The sequence below is a fragment of the Anabrus simplex genome, chromosome 1 (assembly GCF_040414725.1).
Source record: "Anabrus simplex isolate iqAnaSimp1 chromosome 1, ASM4041472v1, whole genome shotgun sequence".
NCBI classification, from domain to species: domain Eukaryota; kingdom Metazoa; phylum Arthropoda; class Insecta; order Orthoptera; family Tettigoniidae; genus Anabrus; species Anabrus simplex.
In genome coordinates this window covers 1,663,121,996-1,663,143,754 of record NC_090265.1, presented here as the reverse complement: position 1 = coordinate 1,663,143,754, position 21,759 = coordinate 1,663,121,996, and positions in this window count along the sequence as shown.

The following is a 21,759-nucleotide window of genomic DNA, read 5'->3' as shown; positions in this document are numbered from 1 at the left end:
AAAAGGCAACAATCCAGAAAGGAGTGAAGTAACGTTGCGGTTTTTCCTCTCTCCATTTCAATGTTTGTATAGAATAGGTGATAAAGAGAATCACGGTTCAAGAAGAGGAAATCAGAACTCTGAGATTTGCCGAGGATATTGTTATTTTATCTGAGTCTGCAGAAGATCTCGAGAAATTACCAAATAGTATGAACACAGTCTTGGAGAAGGAGTACTCGACGAAAGTAAATAAATCGAAATCAAAAGTAATGGAGTGTAGACGAACGAAGTCAAGTCATACAAGAAATGTTAGATTAGAAAATAAAGTCTTAAAGGTAGATGAATATTGTAATTGGTAGAAGCAAGGAGGACATAAAATTCAGCCTAGCACAAGGAAGGAAGGCGTTTATTAAGAAAAGAAATTTGCTCACTTCAAACACTGATGAAGGAATTAGAAAGATGTTTTTCGAGATTTTAATTTGGAGCGTGGCATCTATGGGAATGGAATATAGACAATAAATAGCTCAGAAAGAAAGACAATGTGGTGTTACAGAAGAATGCTGGCGGTGAGATAGGTAGATCGAATTACGAATGATGAGATACTGAATCGAACAGGTTAGAGAAGAATGATTTGGTGACATTTGACCAGAAAAAGAAATAGAATAACAGACATAAGACACCCGGGACTTGTTTAGTTAGATTTTCGTGAAAGAGTAGGCGAGTGGTGCTCACGCAAGGCATTTCGTCCCGCGGGCATATAGCATAAAATGGGCGGGCGAGCAATCAGAATGTGTGCTTCGGCGACAGCAACGTTTTGATTACGTCATAGACAGTCAATGTCAATGACGGTCAACGTTCATTTTTTATATAAATATGTCTTATAGCTGGGGGTTATCTGAAGTTAGTGATACAAAATGTGTTACGCCCCAGCATTTGCCTGGTGTGAAAATGGGAAACCATGGAAAACCATCTTCAGGGCTGCCGACTGTGGGATTCGTGACGCGATATTATTTAGCAAACCGTGCAGCCTGTGATGTGAAGTATTGGTGGATGGCCATGACCTAGAGACATAAGGAAGTCTCGTTTATCGAAGAGGCTTTATCTCACCATGGTAGTTTCATAGGCCTCAAGTTGGATTTCCCCTTTCGTTGCACTGAATCCTACACTTGTCGACTACAAATTTTATACAGATATCTCTCGAAAACAGTTCATTAGATGCAAATAAATTAATAGTTTTCAATTTGAGTTTCATTTATTGAAATAGGCCTACATATTTACGGATCATTTGATTTTCCCAAAGTTCGACTCCTTGGCTGAATGGTCAGCGTTGAGGCCTTCGAATCAGGGAGTCATGGGTTCGATTCCTGACCGGTTCGGGGATTTTAATCACATCTGATTAATCTTATGGCTCGGGGACTGGGTGTTTGTGTTTGTCTCACCACTCTGCTCTTCATACTCAGACAACACACCACACTACCAAGCACCATACAAACACGCAATAATGATTACATCTCACGTAGGGTTGGCGTCAGGAAGGGCATCCGGTCCTAAACCGGGCCTAATCCTTATTTGTTACATTGTTCGTACACTAGACCCCTCATGTGTGGGAAAAGTGGTAGAAGAAGAAGAAGTAGAAGAAGAAGGGAGGAAGAAGGAGACTTGATTTTTCGAAAGGGAAATTTCACACCATTTTTATGTTTTGTATTCACTAGGTTACAAAAGATAAGTTTTATTTTAAAAAAGGTGTGAAATCTCGTAATTCCGTAGTACCATATAAAATTTTAAAAGAGATATTGTTCTCCTTCTTCTTCTCCTGATGCCGTGTCCTCAGAGAACGATGACCACAGTCATGGAGTTTCGTTTCTTCCTATTCTGTGTTTTGCGTGCCAGAGTTGTCGTGTAGTGAATGTTGACGACGGTTTATGGCAATCTCCCATGGTCAGATGCATCGGGCAGCATTTATCATTTTAGAATATGCGTCATTAGTAGGCTGTTCTCCAGCATATTGCGTGGGTTAAAACTTCTCGTGATTTCCCGGCACGAGATGGTGACATGAAATCTTGAACATTCTCCAATACAATCATACTAGAGCTGTGAAAAATGACCTGTATATTAGCTTAAGCTCATTTACAAGAAATAAGTCCCCCTCAGTCTACTAGACTCGTTCAGAGTTTCCCGCTCGAGCACTCTGTTCAATGAGAAATGCGCTCAACTTCACTCAACCAATGAGTCTATCAAACTGTCCATAGTGCCTGGAGCAGAAACAAGTCTGAACAGATCGAGCAGCTTAGAAACGCGGGAAGATCAAGTGACTCGCTCATTGCTACACTGTTGCCATATCTTCCTTGTGCAGCCACTGCACATCACGCCCGTCACGCACGCGCGTGAAGCAGAAACATGGCAACAAGTCACAGTTTAATCACCCACCAAGTGACTGGTATACAGAGCCTGTTATGGATTTTAGGTTGATTCTCAATGTTCACGGTTCAAATGTCACCCATATCGACCGAGCAGCAGTGAGTCTGGTTCGAGTCTGTGCAGATTCACTCTCTGTTCGTTCCAACAGCAAACTCGTTCCGTGGCCAAACGGGCAGAGCAGTAAAAGTGGAGACGGAATGAGCCCAGACTCGTTCATTGCACGGTTTTCATCCCCTTTAATTCGTAACAAAAATTACGAAATACTAAAACAGTATAATGTTGCAGAGGTAAGTTGTTGTTCTTTTAGCCAGTTAACGTCCAGGGTTGGTTTTCCCCTCGGATTCAACGAGGTATCCCTCCTCTACCACATCAAGGGCAGTGTCCTGGAACGTGAGATATTTGGAAGGGGATTCAACTGGGGAGGAAGGCCAGTACCTCTCCCAGGCGACCTCACCTGCTATGATGAACAGGGGCCTTGTGAGGGTATGGGAAGATTGGAAGGGACAGACAAGGAAGAGGGAAGGAAGCGGCCATGGCCTTAAGTTAGGTACCATCCCGGCATTTGCCTGGACAAGAAGTAGGAAACCACGGAAAACCACTTCGAGGATGGCTGTGGTGGGAACCGAACCCACCTCTACTCAGTTGAATTCCCGAGGCTGAGTGGACCCGTTCCATCCCTCGTACCTTTTTTCAAATTTCATGGCAGAGCCAGTAATCGAACCCGGGCCTCCAGGGGTGGCAGCTAATCACACTAAACACCACAGAGGCGGACTCAGAGGCAGGTTATATATAACAAAATACGTTGAATCTAAACGTGCTATAGTCATAAGCTTGCTTACGTTTATGTTATAATTAAGGGAAGATTTGTTTATCTAAATACGTATTTTGTAAAGAAATTTGGTCACCGGGCGAGTTGGTCTTGCGGTTAGAGTCGCGTAGCTGTGAGCTTGCATTCGGGAGATAGTGGGTTCGAATCCGAATCCCACTGTCGGCAGCCCTGAAGATGGTTCTCCGTGGTTTCCCATTTTCACACCAGGCAAATGCCGGGGCTGTACATTAATTAACGCCACGGACGCTTCCTTCCCATTCCTAGGCCTTTCCTATCCCATCGTCGCCATAAGCCCTATCTGTGTCGGTGCGATGTGAAGCAAATAGCCAAAAAAAAAAGGTCATAAGTACATAAGTTATTTCCTCAGTTCTAATTTTAATTGAAGCAGAATGCCGGTAAAGGCATCAAGATGAGGCTGTCTCGTTTGAGCCCCTCAGTACCACCAGACTGAGCCACTCAGCCCCACTCGAAGCATAGCATTGACCAGGTTTGCCTCGTTCTTGATAAAATTGAAATGGCGTATCGCTTTTAGTGCCGGAAGTGTCCGAGGACATGTTCGGCTCGCCACGTGCAGATCTTTTGATTTGACATCCGTAGGCGACCTGCACGTCGTGATGAGGATAAAATGGTGATTAAGAAGACATATACACCCATCCCCCGTGCCAGCGAAATTAACCAATGTTGGTTAAAATTCTCGACCCTGTCCAGAATCGAACCCGGGACCTCTGTGAGCAACGGCCAACATACTAACCATTTAGCCATGGAGCCGGACCTCGTTCTTGGTGATAATTTGTAATAGTGTTGTGTTATGTCTTTGTTTTGTGTTGTAGTGCTGTGAGGCCCCACCCCACCATACAGCCCATGGTGACCTACCTGTTTGACGATTGACCGACAAGTGAGTACTAACGCAGGAACATAGTCCAGTACAAGAGTACAGGAATAACCTGAGGTGGAAAGGCTAGTCCTCTGCCAGCTACTTCCACCTCTCCGTAAAGGAGAAGTTATGGGAAACCTTCCCAAACACACCAGGCAATCCCATATCCTCCTTTCGGCACTAGTTAACCTGTCGCGGTCGTATCAGGACATCCCGGCGATACACCACCGCCGCTCAAGCGCCACTGACACCGCCGGACCATGACCGCTTGCAAGGCTTTCAATGTGAAAATGCAAGTTGTTTTAAGTCGCAACGACACAGGAAGGTCTTATGGCGACGATGGGACAGGAAAGTGCTAGGAGTAGGAAGGAAGCGGCCGTGGCCTTAATTAAGGTACAGCCCCAGCCTGGTGTGAAAATGGGAAACCACGGAAAACCATCTTCAGGGCTACCGACAGTGGGGTTCGAACCCACTATCTTCCGATGTGGAAAATAGAGAGGTTAACTAAGCCATTGACACCAGTAGGTAGCCAATGAACAAAAATTGTGATGCGCTGTCAAGAGAGAATTAATTAGTAAAAGTAGCCTTGCAAACGCCCATGTGGATGGCCAGTCATTGCAGCCCCCTCTTATAAAATTAAGGACGGACCGCACAGAGAATGTGGTGTCGCGGCATTGTTGTCACACAAGTTTTACATTTCTTAATACCTAAAGATCAGAGTTTTGTTTATTCAAGCTTTCCACGATCTTTACGTCTGATAGAGGAGAGAAATGAATGAAATGGTTAGCATCACTCCTTGAACAGCCTTCAGCTCTGGAAAGAAATCCACTTTTTGAAAGTAATTTCCTGTAATATTCACAATCTTTTTGCGGATGTTTGACCATGAGCTCCCAAATGACAGGACAAATGATGGTGATGATGATGATGATGATGACGATGACGATAATAATCATCAAAATAATAATAACAATCATCATCATCATCAGTACATGACTGAAGCTGAGCTGGGTATCACAAGAAACGAGATATTAAACAAAGCATTTTTCAGACAAGGATTAATGAGTTCGGGGATTCCAGGAGAAAGACAACAAACAAAGAAAATCGCTCTGGAAGGAGAAAAGAATGTGGGAACATAGTAAAGAATGAAGAAATACTGGAAAGACGGGAATGCAAGGAGAGGAAGTAATCATTAAATTACGTCGCGTCTTCCATAGGTGGCGAAGATCGAATAAAATAGTAGTAATAATAATAATAATAATAATAATAATAATAATAATAATAATAATAATAATAATAATAACAATAATAATGACCGCCTCTGTGGTGTAGTGGTTAGTGTGATTAAGTGGCACCTTCGGAGGCCCGGGTTCGATTCCCGGCTCTGCCACGAAATTTAAAGTACGATGGCTGGAACGGGATCCACTCAGCCTCGGGAGTTCAACTAAGTAGAAAGAGCACCCTCGAAGTGATTTTCCGTGGTTTCCCACTCCTTCTCCAGGCAAACGCCGGGATGGTATCTAACTTAAGACAATGGCCGCTTCCTTCCGTCTTCTTTGTCTATCCTTTCCGATCTTCCCATCCCCAACAAGGACCTTGTTCAGCATAGCAGGTGAAGGCCACCTGGGCGAGGTACTGCTACTCCTTCCAAGTTGTATCCCAAGAACCAAAGTCTCACGCTCCAGGACGCTGCTCTTGAGGTGGTAGAGGTGGGATTCCTCGATAAGTCCGTGGGAAAAACAAACCGTGGAGGGTAAATGGATTAAGATGTAATAATAATAATAATAATAATAATAATAATAATAATAATAGGTTCCGTGGTTCAAATCCCGGTCACTCCGAGTGAGATTTGTGGTGGACGAAACGGAGGCGGGACATGTTTTTCTCCGGATACTCCGGTTTTCCCTGCCATCTTTCATTCCAGCCACACTCTCCATTATTATTTCATTTCATCTGTCGGGCATTAATCATTGCTCCAGAGGAGTGCGACAGGCCTCGGCAGCCGGCACAATTCTTATCCTTGCCGCAAGATGGGGGCTTCATTCGTTCCATCCCTGACCCATCAATGACTGGAAAACAGATTGTAGGTTTTCATTCAATAATAATAACGTGTGGAGTGGTTGCTCATGTTAACGCGCTACGGCTATGGAGCCACGATCTGCGTTCAGGAGACAAGCGGGTTCGAACCCCAACATCGGCTGTACGGAGAATGGTTTTCTGTGGTTTCCCATTTTGACTTTTAGGCATACGCCGGGATAGTTCCTGTTTCTTCCACTTCTTTATTAGTTCCTTAATTGAGGTTGGCGTCGGGAAGGACATCCGGCCGTAAAACACATTATTATAATTTAATCTCACCTCATACCGTATCAGGAAACGGGACTAAGGGGTAAACGTTCAGTTCCTAACAAAAGGTAAAGACCACCAGCGAAAATCAGTTATTGAATTCTGCTCGTACATTGTTGCAGGAATTGGTCTGCAAATATCTTCGGCTTATTTGTGTTGATATATAACTTTAAAAAAAATTATAACTCTTAAACGTCATTCTCTATTTCAGCGGTTGTTGAACACTTTGAGAACCAATGAAAAACCATCCCATTCAAAGCAGGTATACGACTTCTTATTTTTCTTCCGTCCACCTCTGTGGTGTAGTGGTTAGTGCGATTAACCATCCCCAGAGGCCCGGGTTCGATTCCCGGCTCTGCCACGAAATTTGAAAAGTCGTACAATGGCTCGAACGGGTTCGCTCAGCCTCGGGAGGTCAACTGAGTAGATTGGGGGGGGGGGGGAATTCCCTCCTCAGCCATCCTCGAAGTGGTTTTCCGTGGTTTCCTACTTCTCCTCCAGGCAAATGCCGGGATGGTACCTAACTTAAGGCCACGGCCGCTTCCTTCGCTCTTCCTTGTCCATCCCTTCCAATCTTCCCGTCCCCCTACAAGACCCCTGTTCAGCATAGCAGGTGTGGCCGCCTGGGCGAGGTACTGGTCATCCTCCCCAGTTGTATCCCCCGACCCAAAATCTCACGCTCCAGGACACTGCCCTTGAGGCAGTAGAGGTGGAATCCCTCGCTGAGTCCGAGGGAAAAACCAACCCTGGAGGGTAAACAGATTAAGAAAGAAAGAAAGAAAGAAAGAAAGAAAGAAAGATTTTTCTTCCTTTGAATGTGCAAATATAGGAAAATAAACCTATGTCTATTATTATCAAGCGCAGCATAAATCAAACCCGAATGTTTTTGAAAGGTCGGTTTTTCTTGAGATTACGGGTTTTTTTACTTTTTTTTATTTACTCCAATCAACAATTCTCTGAATGGTGCAAGGATAGCTTCCTAGTCACAATCGAACGCCACTGCTTCTGTCACGTGCCGATTGTGTTCGCTCTCTCGCTTGACTGTGACGTACACTTGGTACGTAAGCTGCCCGCATTTCAAACAAGCGAGCCCGGCCGCACTGGGCTAGCCCATAGCCGACTACAGTTACAAGCCGGAGTCATGCAAGTTTGGCAACGTCCAGTGGAGGCCAAGGCGAAAGCGCGGGATCTATCTCTGTATGTTGATGTCTAGCGAACTTCGTCTCGTGTTTTGTTTAATTTTTCACGGAGATAGGTTCGAGTATATATAACAAGATAAGTGATAGAATAAGCATACGTAGAACCTATTATCGAAATAATGTGAACGGTAAGCAGAACTGAATGTCACTGTACTGTATATGTTAAGTTATCAGGTGTTGTTAAAAGAAATGACATGTTTACCAGATGGTAAAATATCAAAGTGGTCTCAGCTAAATGTGTATTTATTAAATTACCGAGCTCGATAGCTGCAGTCGCTTAAGTGCGTTCAGTATCCAGTATTCGGGAGATAGTAGGTTCGAACCCCACTGTCGGCAGCCTTGAAGATGGTTTTCCGTGGTTTCCTATTTTCACACCAGACAAATGCTGGAGCTGTACCTTAATTAAGGCCACGGTCGCTTCCTTCCCACTCCTAGCTCTTCCCTGTCCCATCGTCGCCATAAGACCTATGTGTGTCGGTGCGACGTAAAGCAACTAGCAAAAAATATTTATTAAATTATATAGGAACCACTTCTTGTAGTGTTAGTGTTAAATATGTACAAATAAATATATTAAAATGCTTCACAATCACATAGAGTATAGTGAGGTAAGCAGTGAAAGCACTCTCTGTCTTGCCTCATACTTTTGAGGGAACAATTCGAACTTTGCACTAAAAGGGCCGAGCTGAGTGGCTCAGCGCTGGCCATCTGACCCCAACTTGGCAGGTTCGATCCCGGTTCAGTCCGGTAGTATTAGAAGGTGCTTAAATACGTCAGCCTCGTGTCGATAGATTTACTGGCACGTAATATATCTCCTAAGGGACTAAATTCTGGCACCTCGGCGTCTTCAATAACCATAAAAGTAGTTAGTTGGACGCAAAGCAAATAACATTATTATTATTATTGTACCGGGCGGTACACCTCCACGCTGCTTATTTAAAATTTGCGCCAGTTGAAACTCCTCTGCTGGAGGAAGTCTGAACTTTATCTACGGTATTAATTTTCTACTTTCTCAGAAGATGTCACTACCTGGAAATTTTGGAGTTTTTGAACTGTGTCATTTTCGACGTATTTTTGTTTTGCTTGTAGTAAGAAGTGTGAACTTTCTCTTCTAGAGGACACTACTGAAGATCAACAATAGTGCACCCTAGTGCGGAGTGAAAGAACTGTTTTCTTTGGAGAAAATTTAATTTCAAAAGTTTGTTCTTTGCTAAATTTCTTTCAGTCATTGTTTAAGTTGGCAATATTAACCCTTTCTTTCCCCTTGTTTTGAATTTAGCCAATCCCGAATTTCTTAAATTAATTTTCCACCAATGATGTGTTTCTTCTTCATCTTGTGTAGGGGTTTTCTTTAACCACCAATAAAAGATTGTGGGCGGGTGTTTTCCTTCCTAAAACGCCTCGAAGTTTCCGCGAGAGTATATAAACTGCTGATTTTAGGGTCTCTGCGCCACTTCTGTTCCATCTTTTCGTGTGTAAAGTACATAGCAGGGGGCGGGAAGCGCCTCTTTCTTCGGCGGCAGTCAACAACCAGGTAATGGCCGATTAATTACTTCTTTTCTTGCTTGCTCAGCAGTTTAACTCTCGGGGCGGGTCCGAAGTTTTTCCATTATGTAACCTTCCTTAAAATGTAAAGAAACTTGTACCTATTCTATCTTTTAAACTACATATTGGGATAGAGAGTGCTTAACCCACTCGAGCTCCCACTCATATTGTTTTGAGGTGAACTTATTTTCTCAACCTATTCTTCCTTAACATTATGTAAATTTGTTTCTTTCTAAAGTCACCTCTTTAGTATGGGATTAGCCCTTGCATTTGTGGCCTAGAGCCAGATTAGGTTTTAAAAGCAAATGTATTAGGAGTGCAGTTCGCCTCCTCTCAACTTGGTATTTTAGAGGTCATGTAATTATCCTTTTATCGCTTAATAGACCTCAGTAGGTTGGGTATTTTACCCCTGTGCTTACGTCCTTAGAGGACAGCTTGAAAGTAGAGTTAGGTGTGGCCTTGTGATAGGCTTAAAACTTTGAGAGCGGATCGCTCTTTTGCAATTTGTTTCTGCGTGCCTCTAGGAGGTATTACTGTGTAATTCGGAGCAGGTGCTCCTGGGCATGATTGGGGTTTTCTGCCCCTTTGCTAAACCATATGTACATGTAAATTCGGGCTAACTGCTCGAGAATTGGAAGTTCGGGGCCCGAAGCCCAAAACCTGTAAATACTATTGTTGCTCTTTGTTGCCTTGCTACTCTGTACCTGCCATTCTTGTTATTTCTGAGTTTGAAAAGAAAATATAACCTTGTTAAATTTTAAATTAATTTTACTTTCGTAGCTTGAGACCTGTTCACCACCCCGCACCTTCTTTCACCTCTAACTACCACAAAAACACGGTAACAATTATTATTATTATTATTATTATTATTATTATTATTATTATTATTATTATTATTATTTGCACTAAAAGGAAAAAAAGAGTTAGGCCCTACAAAATATTTCGTTTGAAACTGTGAAAGCAAATTATTTACTGCCAAGAAAGTTTTTTGAAGAACTTCAGAGGTGGTTAGTGGTGCCATCACATTGTGTTGTGTGTGTCTGCAGAACAGTGGTATACGAAGACTACCTGGTTTGTGAAAATTATAAAGAATTTCTGTTCTCTCTATCCTGAGCTGCTTTAGGAAGAGATTACAATTAACAGTTCTGGTTTGAACACCGTCGCTGTCGGCGTGACAATAATGGTGCGATAGATTGTTTATTGTCTACATTTCCCAATGTCGTGTTAAATAAGTGCTGAAAGCAGATGAAGAGCACGAGTTATGTCAGCAGTGATGATAAAAATACTAAGCGGAGGAAGCTGTCATCGCTGTACAATAATTCAGCTTATGAGTACTGTTCGTAAAGTGTTTGTTTTTATTCATGTAAAATGTGTATTTCTAACTTCTGCGAATGCATTTACTGATGTGCATGTTTCTTAGTATCACTTTGCGAAGAGTGTGCATTTATCAAAGTAATCGTGTTGGTCTAAATGTAGTGAATATGGGTGAAGTCATTCAAAATCGGACACGCCCCCTTTTCTCTCGGCCTCCGCTTGACAGATAGATACAGCGTTGCCAAGCGTACCTTCCGGCTTTAACTGTAGATGGCTCTGGCTAGTCTCAACGGGCGCCCAGCTGAGCAATTCTGATGTAGACGGTATGAACGACAGGGGTAGATCAAGGCATGAATATGACAAACAGATTAGAGTAGATGTGGTCGTCAGTCTATGGAATGATGACCCATAAAACAGTATCAACACCTGCAAGTATCAGAGTTGTCTATGAACTTAGTTCCTTTCTTTTCGGAACTGAGTGAAACTTCCTCAAGATTTTCCCGCTATCAGTGTGGGCTGTAGAATACATCCACAGTATTCTCTGCCTGTCGTAAGATACGACTGAAATAGGACATAAGGACGTTCCTTGGGAACGTGGGTAGGCAACAATATCCTAAATGAAACGAAAAGTTAAAGAGACGGAAGCAAACAGTTCATAAAAAGGAGAGGAAAATGACGAAGAAGAAGCAAGGGAGGAACAATAGTTTAAGGTCAAAATTTAATTATTTGTTCAAGTCTTCCTAGTCCTTATTTCCACGTACTCGTACCAAGCTCCACGCCTTCATCTTTCCTATCTGACTTCCCTTGTTCAACTCTTGTTCTTTCTCGACCTCGTTAGTATTAAGTTTGCGCGAGACGTAGGGAGTTTTTCATTTTTACGACCTTCATGGCCCTTACCTTTCGTTTGCTGATATCTTAATTCTTCTTTCATTTACTTTCTGATTAGTGTTAATAGAGGATGGTTGCCCAGTTGTAGTTCCTCACAAAATAATCACCACCACCACCTCCTTCCTCGGCTTTTCCACTTATTGTAAAGAACAGGCGGATATGGTGTTTTCTTTTTTTTTTACAATTTGTTTTACGTCGCAACGACACAGACAGATCTTATGGCGTCGATGGGAAAAGAAAATCCTACGAGTGGGAAGGAAGCGGCCGTATCTTTAATTATCATACAGCTGCCGACAGTAGGGCTCGAACCCACTATCTCCCGGTTGTAAGCTCACAGCTGCGTGTCCCTCACCGCACGGCCAACTCGCCCGGAATGGTGTTTTCAACACAGCAAGGTACACCTTGGCCAGTTTAATGTATCGAAGTAGAAAAATGCCTTAAATGGACTTATTACCGTTCTCCACCGACCAATTCAACTTATCTCCTCCTCTTCTTTACGAATTAAAAGAACATAAGAACATAAGAAAATTAATTTCTAGAAGATACTTGCCTTCAACGGAGAGGTCGAACGAAACAATCCAAAAGAAGGAAATGACAAAGAAAAAGGGGAGCAGGAATAGTTTAAAGTCAAAGCTGAATAATTTGTTCAAGTATTCCTAGGTTTTCTACTCAGGCATGTTTAAAAACCGAATTGGTAGACATGCCTCTGACATCCACTAGCGGGATATTCCATCGTTGGGCTGCGTTAACAATGAATGGTTAGTGTAAGGGAACGGATAAATTCGAAGGAGTCAGGTCCAGGTTCTTTTGTACGGATGAGAATTCTAGACAGGTGGTAAACAACTAGAGGAATTTAAAATGTGGGTCTGGGGAAGAATATTGAAGAATAATTGTGTTGAAGAGAGAACAAATGGAAGCATCTCGTTGGAACTCCGATAAAGGGAGAATTATCCTTAACTATTAGTTTTTCTAATTTGCTTTACCTCTTATCGACATAGATAGGTCTTATGGTGACGACGAGATAAAAAAGGGCTTGGAGTAGAAAGGAAACGACTGTGGCCTTAATTAAGGTATAGCCCCAGCATTTGCCTGGTGTGAAAACTGGAGACCACAGAAAACAGTCTTCAGGGCTGCCGACAGTGGAGTTAGAAACCACTATATCCCGAATGCAAGCTGGAAGCTAAGTGACCCAAACAGCGCAGCCACTTGCTCGGTCTATGAAAAAGAAAGGACTGATAATTCCATTGGACACGCCTTGCGCCATGATGCTGTTTTGACTAATTCAATCGAAGAGAAAATCTTCAGAGAAAACCCGGAAGACCAAAGATAAATTACGTATAAAATTTGATGTGAAATTTACTGCATTCTACCAATCAAGATTTATAAAAATAATCTGTGAACACAGACCAATGACTGCATCGACAAAGAACTGACTGACTGAGTGACTGTGAATATAAAATGTACTGCCCAAAAAACAATTCTATACATGGAATCATTCAAGTTCTGAAGTTAAAGTCCTTGTCACTTGGTTCTTTTATTGCTGCCTCTGATTACCTGATCAATTATTGTATACTAACATGCACAGATGTGAATCCTGTCATTATCTGTGTTCTCTGAAGTTGGGATACTCGAAACGCGGCGTACAATTCAAACGAGAAGGAATGTCACCATCAGCTTGTTATGATGGATATGGAGGTAACAATAATAGTGATTATAAGAACGCATTGGCACCTATAATGGCCTGAAGATTGAATTAACTCACTCACAAGCCTTGAACGATGTAATGATAGAAAATTAGGCAGACTGATGAGCTGAGAATAATTACACACCAAACTTAACGACTTGCTCATTACCTGTCATTATACCAACTTAACAAGACAAATTCGTCTTTATGTTTGCAAATGTGGCAGGTTTTTACATATGTTGCTTGTAAATGAGTGGACAGTTCACATATGTCATACATTAATATTTCAGAAGGTGCTTTAAGGCTTGGCAATTGAAAATAAAATTGATTATACTAAAAGCTCAAGCTAAATGGCTACAGGTAAAGAGTTTCGCATTTGTTAATGAACGTACCAGTGACTTGAGCGATCCCTATTGAGGCCTCTTCACAACAGGAAGAACCTGAAATTGATCCCAGAAATATATTTAAACGTTAAATATTTGGTATTTAACCTCCGAGGTCGACAAAATGTTGGTTATTGTGATGCTGTATTCAAGGGCTACAAAATCAATTTTTTAAATGCTATTTGTTTGGGGCGTCGACCTATAGAGACCTTTTGCCCCTACTTGCACCCGCGTATACAGTAATTGGAATTGCGGAAAAGCAGAGTGTTGAATGTGAGAAAAGGAACGTTAAGGAAGACACAAGCCCTTAGTCCCTAGGCCACGGATATTAATCATTTACAATTAAAAACCCCTGGCCCTACACCGTGGGGCCGGACACAAAATCGATTACTACGAAAGGGGTACGCATGCGTATACTATATCTGCAATCTGAGGTACTTCGACCATTTACTCATTCATGGGTCATGTCGAAGAGTAGGACTCACTTAGCAGTCTCCAAGCATCCTTCATAAAATACTGAATTATTTGCAGCCTACTTATCTGAAAACTTACTCCAATTACCTTTCTTCATACCATGACAGAAATACGGGAGCACAAAATACCACTCTCTTTGCCGTGCCGACTCAAAGAACTACCACGCACCTTCACAACTTCTTCACAGTTTTCGTATCCCGTACATGGAACAAAATTCCTCAGAATATCAGGGCTATACAAAGCAGCTGTGTGTGAGCTTTGAATATATTTTTATACTAGCTCTGCTCCGGCACTTGCTTCAAATGTTTAATTTTGGGATTTGTATTAAGTATCTGAAATTATTTTGTTTGTAGGTTTATTTATTTTGACGTTGACTGGTAGTTTACGAACTCTATTGTAAATTTAGAGTTATTCTTATGTGTATATTTTTTAAGTTTTAAGTGAGGTTATAATTTGAAGTTAAACTACTTCTTGTGGCAGCCAATATTGTCAGGGAAGTAGCTGATCATTTCAAAAAAAGTTAGTTATAACCTATGTATTCACGCCTCGTGCAATAGATAGGATGTTCACAATTCCAACTGCCACTGGGGCTGTCACCAGTTAGGCTAGGGACCACGAAAACTGTGGACTCAGCACAAATATTGGACATTTTGGACATATTCGTTTTAACCCCTTCCCAACCCCCATACTGACGGTAGATGCACTTCGATTTAAATGGCGTCCGCAGTGTCACTATTCATCCTAGCAACCGAGAAAACTATGAATTCGACATTAACGATGATCGTTGTCGATTAATTTTACATGTCACCCCTCTTCACCCCCCCCCCCACTCCTATGGGTGTCAGGGATGGCTTATCCACACATTCAGATAGTAAGCCATAAGCGTACCAAGTTTGGTTGAAATTGTTCCAGTGGTTTAGGAGGGGGGTGGAAAGGTACTTCATGAAACATGGCGTCGTGTTCTCATCCTCCTGTATACAGCATTTCTTACCGGAGTAGCATGATACAGAGTAAGTTGTTGTCACCTAGCGACAGTCTGTCTATCATATCGATCCAGTCTTGGTGCATCTTTGCAGTTAAATTAATTACGTAAAATTACCCATCATAATAAAACTACCCGTTGCATTTCGTTCAAACCACTTCCCAAACCCTCTCAGGAGTAATAAGAACAAATTGTGAAATTTTCATCGAAATCGGTCTAGTAGTTGTTGAGTCCAGTCGAGACGAACAAACAAATATTCATTTTTATATATTCGATTATATGTTCTTTCTATCTGTTTGTTCTCTTTTACAACCTCCGAACATAACTCTTCTTCTTCTTCTTAATCTGTTTACCCTCCAGGATCGGTTTTTCCCGCTGACTCAGCGAGGGAACCCACCTCTTCCGCTTCAAGGGCAGTGTACTGGAGCGTGAGACTCTGGGTCGGGGATACAACTGGGGAGGATGACCAATACCTCGCCCAGGCGGTCACCTGCTATGCTGATCAGTGGCCTTGCGGGGGAATGGGAAGATCGGAAGGGAGAGACAAGGAAGAGGGAGGAAGTGCCATGACCTTAAGGTAGGTAACATCCCGGCATTTGCCTGGAGAAAACGACTTCAACGATGGCTGAGGCGGGAATCGAACCAACCTATACTCAGTTTACCTCCCGAGGCTGAGTGGATCCCGTTCCAGCCCTCGTACCACTTTTCGAATTTCGTGGCAGAGCCGGGAATCGAACCCGGGTCTCCGGGGGTGGCAGCTAATCACACTAACCACTACACCACAGAGGCGGACATGAGCAATATTGCATTATCTTAATTGTCAAAGGGCAGAGTGGCTCAGACGGTTGAGGCGCTGGCCTCCTGACCCCAGCTTGGCACGTTGGATCCTAGCTTAGTACGGTGGTATTTAAAGGTGCACAAATACGTCAGCCTAGTGTCGGTAGATTTACTAGCACGTAAAAGAACACCTGGGGAACTAAATTCTGGCAACTCGGTGTCTTTGAAAACCGAAAAAGTAGTTGGTGGTACGTAAAGCCAATAACATTATTATTATTATTATTATTATTATTATTATTATTATTATTATTATTATTATTATTATTATTATTTACATACTCTGTCTGTAAGTAGAATCCCAACGTTATTAGATATTAGAAAAGGTCATCTGGGCTTGATCTTACCAGAGTAAACAAATCATTAATTAATTAATTAACCAAACAATTAATCAGTATTACACACGACTATTTAGTTTATCACACTTTCTTCTTATTTGTTAAACTTGAATGCTAACCATCACCACGACCTCTAGCATAACATGATTTCCGAGATACTGACAATCTCGTCATTTGTAGTTAAAACAAGGAATGTCATCGGAGGTTTAGTTTTTCATCATTCCTATTATTTTCTCTATGATCTTCTTTGAAATGGGTCAGTCAGGGATTCTTCTAATAATAAAATCAAGCTATGTAGCTCAGGCGGAAGAACGCTAGCCTTCTGAGATCAAGTCGGCGGTTTCGTTCCTGGTTGAGTCCTGTGATATTCAAACGTACTCAAACACGTCAGCCACTTGTCGATAGATTTACTGGCACGTAAAATAAGTCCTGTGGGACAAAATTACCGCCCCTCAGCGTCTCCGAAAGCGGTAAAAATAGTCAGTGGGACGTAAAATAAATACGATTATTATTTCAGTGATACGAAACACAAATCCAGAAGAATCTACTACAGTTATTTTACATTATCTTGTGGTAATAGTTACTGCTTGCAATATGTTGCCATTTGCACAAGGCAGTGTAAAATGTATCTTCCACTGGAGCCCCACTTTCTTGTCGGGCTCGTCGTTCAAAAAGCAGTATAAGAAATTTATTTTACCGAACTCGATAGCTGCAGTCGCTTAAGTGCGACCAGTATCCAGTATTCGGGAGATAGTAGGTTCGAATCCCACTGTCGGCAGCCCTGAAAATGGTTTTCCGTGGTTTCCCATTTTCACACCAGGCAAATGCCGGAGCTGTACCTTAATTAAGGCCACGGTCGCTTCCTTCCCACTCCTAGCCCTTTCCTGACCCATCGTCGCCATAAGACCTATCTGTGTCGGTGCGACGTAAAACAACTAGCAAAAAAATAAATATGTATTTTCTGTTTAGTTGTAACTATTTGTACAGTTAAAATTATTGTCCCTCTCCGTGGTGTAGTAGTTAGCGTAATTAGCTGCCATCCCATGGGCGCGAAATTTGAAAAGTGGTACAAGGACTGGAACGGGGTCCATTCAAACTCGGGAGGTCAACTGAGTAGAGGGGTTCGATTCCCACCTCAGCCATCCTCGAATTGGTTTTCCGTGTTTTTCCACTTCTTCTCTAGGCAAATGCCGGGATGGTACCTAACTTAAAGCCGCTTCCTTGCCTATCCCTTCCAATATTCCCAACCCGAACAAGGGCCCTGTTCAGCTTAGTAGGTGAGGCTGCCTGGGCGAGGTACTGGTACTCCTTCCCAGTTGTATCTCAGAGCAAATATCTCACGCTCCAGGGCACTGCCCTTGAGGCTGAGAAGGAAGGAGAAACCAATTCTAGACTGTAAATTGATTTGAAAAGGCGATTGCTGCTGGGTTAATGAATTATATAATCATTCACTATCCATTCATTATCATTATAGACTGTTATGCCTTTCAGCGTTCAGTCTGCAAGCCTCTGTGAATTTACTATACGTCGCCACAATCCTCGATTTGCAACTAGTTTTGTGGCCTCATTTAGTTCTATACCTCTTATCTTTAAATCGTTAGAAACCGAGTCTAACCATCGTCGTCTTGGTCTCCCTCTACTTCTCTTACCCTCCATAACAGAGTCCATTATTCTCCTAGGTAACATATCCTCCTCCATTCGCCTCACATGACCCCACCACCGAAGCCGGTTTATGCGTACAGCTTCATCCATCGAGTTAATTCCTAAATTAGCCTTTATCTCCTCATTCCGAGTACCCTCCTGCCATTTTTCTCACCTGTTTGTCCCAGCAATCATTCTTGCTACTTTCATGTCTGTTACTTATAACTTATGAATAAAGTATCCTGAGTCCACCCAGCTTTCGCTCCCGTAAAGCAAAGTTGGTCTGAAAACAGACCGATGTAAAGATAGTTTCGTCTGGGAGCTGACTTCCTTCTTACAGAATACTGTTGATCGCAGCTGCGAGCTCACTGCATTAGCTTTACGACACCTTGATTCAATCTCACTTACTATATTACCATCCTGGGAGAACACACAACCTAAATACTTGAAATTATCGACCTGTTCTAGCTTTATATCACCGATCTGACATTCAATTCTGTTGAATTTCTTACCTACTGACATCATTTTAGTCTTCGAGAGGCTAATTTTCATACCATACTCATTGCACCTATTTTCTAGTTCCAAGATATTAGACTGTAGGCTTTCGGCACAATCTGCCATTAAGACCAAATCATCAGCATAGGCCAGACTGCTTACTACATTTCCACCTAACTGAATCCCTCCCTGCCATTTTAATGAATTATATAATAATAATAATAATAATAATAATAATAATAATAATAATAATAATAATAATAATAATAATAATAATAATACATCCCTAAAATAATTATCATTCATTTATAAGTTAACTTTTCAAAAATTATTTCCTTGTAACTGTAAAGTTTTATAGCTTCATGCATTTATTAACCTTAGTTTAGTGTATTGCCTGCTGCCATTTCTTGATGGATACAGTACTTTTGCATCCATCTCTTGGCACAGGCCAGAATAAAGTGTAGCTTTCACCGAAGTCCCAGTCTCATCCATGGCTGTGACAATATGGAAGCTGCTGGGGTATGGGTGGTGCTGAGTATTGACATTCAGAGCACGACTAGTGCATCTGAGTGTTATGAAAGGTGTTGCTCATAGGGTCAGTTGTGCTGCAATAGCACTTTCTGACCCAGTGAGGAAAGCAATGGCAAACTACCTCACTCCTCGTCTTGCCTAGTACGCCTCATTTTGGTGCTGCCATTGGTTGTTGTGGTTTCCTTATAACCGCATAACCTTTGGTGGAGCTATTTGAGGATCCAACCAGCCTCTGGGCTGATGACTTAACAGACAGACAGTTTAGTCTAAAAGGAGGCTCCATAGCCTTGACAACTTCTTCTTCTTCTTCTTCTGTTGCTGCTGCTTCTTGTTATTCTTCTTCTTCTAACACTTTTCCCATACCTGTAGGTTCACGGGTGCGAACTGCGTCGCACATGTGGATCTGGCCCTGTGTTATGGCCTGATGTGCTTTCAGAGGCCATCCCTGGGTGGTGGGATTCAATCACTATTGCATGCTCCTTTAGTGCTTGGTAATGTGGTGTATTGTACACTACACTACCAACTACCACAGAAACATGCAATAGTGATTACATCCCTCCATATAGGGTTGGCGTCTGGAAGGGCATCCGACCGTAAAACAGGGCAAGGTCCACATGTGCGACGCAGTTCGCGCCCGCGACCCCACAGGTGTGGGAAAAGCGGTAGGCAAAGAATAAGAAGAAGAATATGGTGTGTTATCTAAATACGGAGAGGAGAGTGTCGGGACAAACCCGAACACCCAGTCACCAAGCCGGAAGAATCGAAACCGGGACCCTCTAAACCGATGGTCTCGACGATGACCATTCAGCCAAAGATTCGGACTTTAATAGCCTTAACTACATCACGCAAAACACAAGTTTGGAATCTCGAAGGTAAACAAACATGTCACCAAGCAGTAGCTGGTGATTTGAGGCTGAATGGGATAACGGAAAAAGATGTCCTCGTCAGACGCATCTTTAAACAAAAAGTTGAGGATTGGAGGATACCTGAAGACGAGGTCAAACCAGCGAAACGACTTCCCTGATCAGAGGACAGAAGAAACGCTCATAGTGAGAAAATGAAGGACATGAGAGCAAGGATACGTAAACAAGGTTGGCAACCTAAACAAACGTGGTCCAATGTGGCCGAACGATGTTTACAAATGTGTGACAGTGAAAATATGTGCGTTTTATTGCAAGACTTAGTATTTACAGTACACTGTGTCTTCTGGTTTGTGCTAGAACGAATTTGTTACTTTCACTGACCTTTCTCAGTCGCATCCTTATCTTTGACGATGTAAAAGTATGAACGATGCTTGTCAAGCTATTTCTTATGCAGCAAGCACCCGCTCATAGGTTCGGTTGGTGCATGCATTTCAGTGGGCTTGGCAGACTATGTAATAGCAACTTCTGGCTCCAGAAACTACCTCACTCCGCATTTCCCTAGAATGTTTTTTCAGTGACGCGTAGACCATCTATGACAGCTGAGAATATAGCTGTTGAGGATCAATACAATCTTCGGGCTGAATACTCAACATACGTGTGCCAGTATGGAAACTACTGACGTTTGGGTGGGTCTATTTATTCATTTAGCGTATGTATTTTAGTGCTGGGAGTGTGTGAGGATATATTCGGTTCGCCTCGTGCAGGTCATTATATTTGACGCCCATGGGCAACCTGAGCGTCTGAGTGTGAGATGATGATAATGGAATAGGAAGAGGTTGAAATAACCTACTCCTATCGAATGACACCAATGGGTCCGCTCCAGTCTTAACGTCTCCATCTGACGGACGAATCATTAACATACGCCCTAACTCCAAAATGAACACTATGGCGAGGTTTGAAAATGAATCCAGGCTGTTGATTAGAAATTGCATACCACCAATTCTCCTACCCTGCTGTCCGACTGCATGGTTAATTGGTTAATTTCGCTGGCACGGGGGCTGGATGTATGTGTCGTCTTCATCATCATTTCATCCACATCACTACGCGTAGGTCGCCTATGGGAGTCAAATCAAAAGACCTGCATGTGGCGAGCCGAACGTTTCCTCGGACACTCCCGGCACTAAAAGCCACACGTCATTTCATTTTTTTTTCCTACCCTGCTGGCCAGCATTCTGATGGTGAAATATTTTTTTCCACCAGCGGGACTCGAACCGGTTAATCCTGGTGTCAGACCACGCAGACTTGACGCCTTAACGATCATGACCACTAGGTCGGTTTCATGCGGGTGGATATTGACATTGAGAGCACAGCTAGTGCGTTTTGAAGTTATGAAAGGTGTTACTCACGGGGTCTATCATATTGCAATCGCACTTTCTGAAACAGTGAGAAAGGAAATAACCGAGCGAGTTGGCCGTGTGGTTAGGGTCAAGTAGCTGTGAGCGTGCATTCGGGACATGGTGGGTTCTAATCCCACCGTCGGCAACCCTGAAAATGGTTTCTAATTTTGACACTACGCAAATGCTGGGGCTTAACTTTCTCATCCCTGCGTTAACGAAAACCTGTGATGTGTTAGTGTGGCGTTAAACAACCACCAAAACAAAAATAAAAATAGGAAACTGCCTGAGTCTTTATCTTGCCTAGCCCACATGTTTATAGCGCTGTCATAGGCTTTTTGTGCTTACCCTGTGCTTCACTGGTGCTAGCTGAAGATCCAACAAGCCTCTGGGATTATGACATAACATATAGAATAATAGTTGTTTTTAGGATGTAAAAAGGCAGAATCATTTAGCTCGATTAGGGAAATGATGAAGAGGAGTGCGACAGGCTTCAGCAGCCGGCACAATTCCCATCCTCGCCGCCAGGTGGGGGCTTTATTCATTCTATCCCTGACCCGGTCGAATGACTGGAAACAGGCTGTGGATTTTCGGGGGAACGATGAAGTAAAGTAAACTCGTGTCCTCATCTCGAGGTGGTACGGCTCTTTTCAGGCACATCCCCAATGGAGGTGAGCTGCATGTACCATTTCAACCACATACACGCCCTCCTGACATTCTTAAATTTCTGGCAGTGCCGGGAATCGAACCCGGGCCC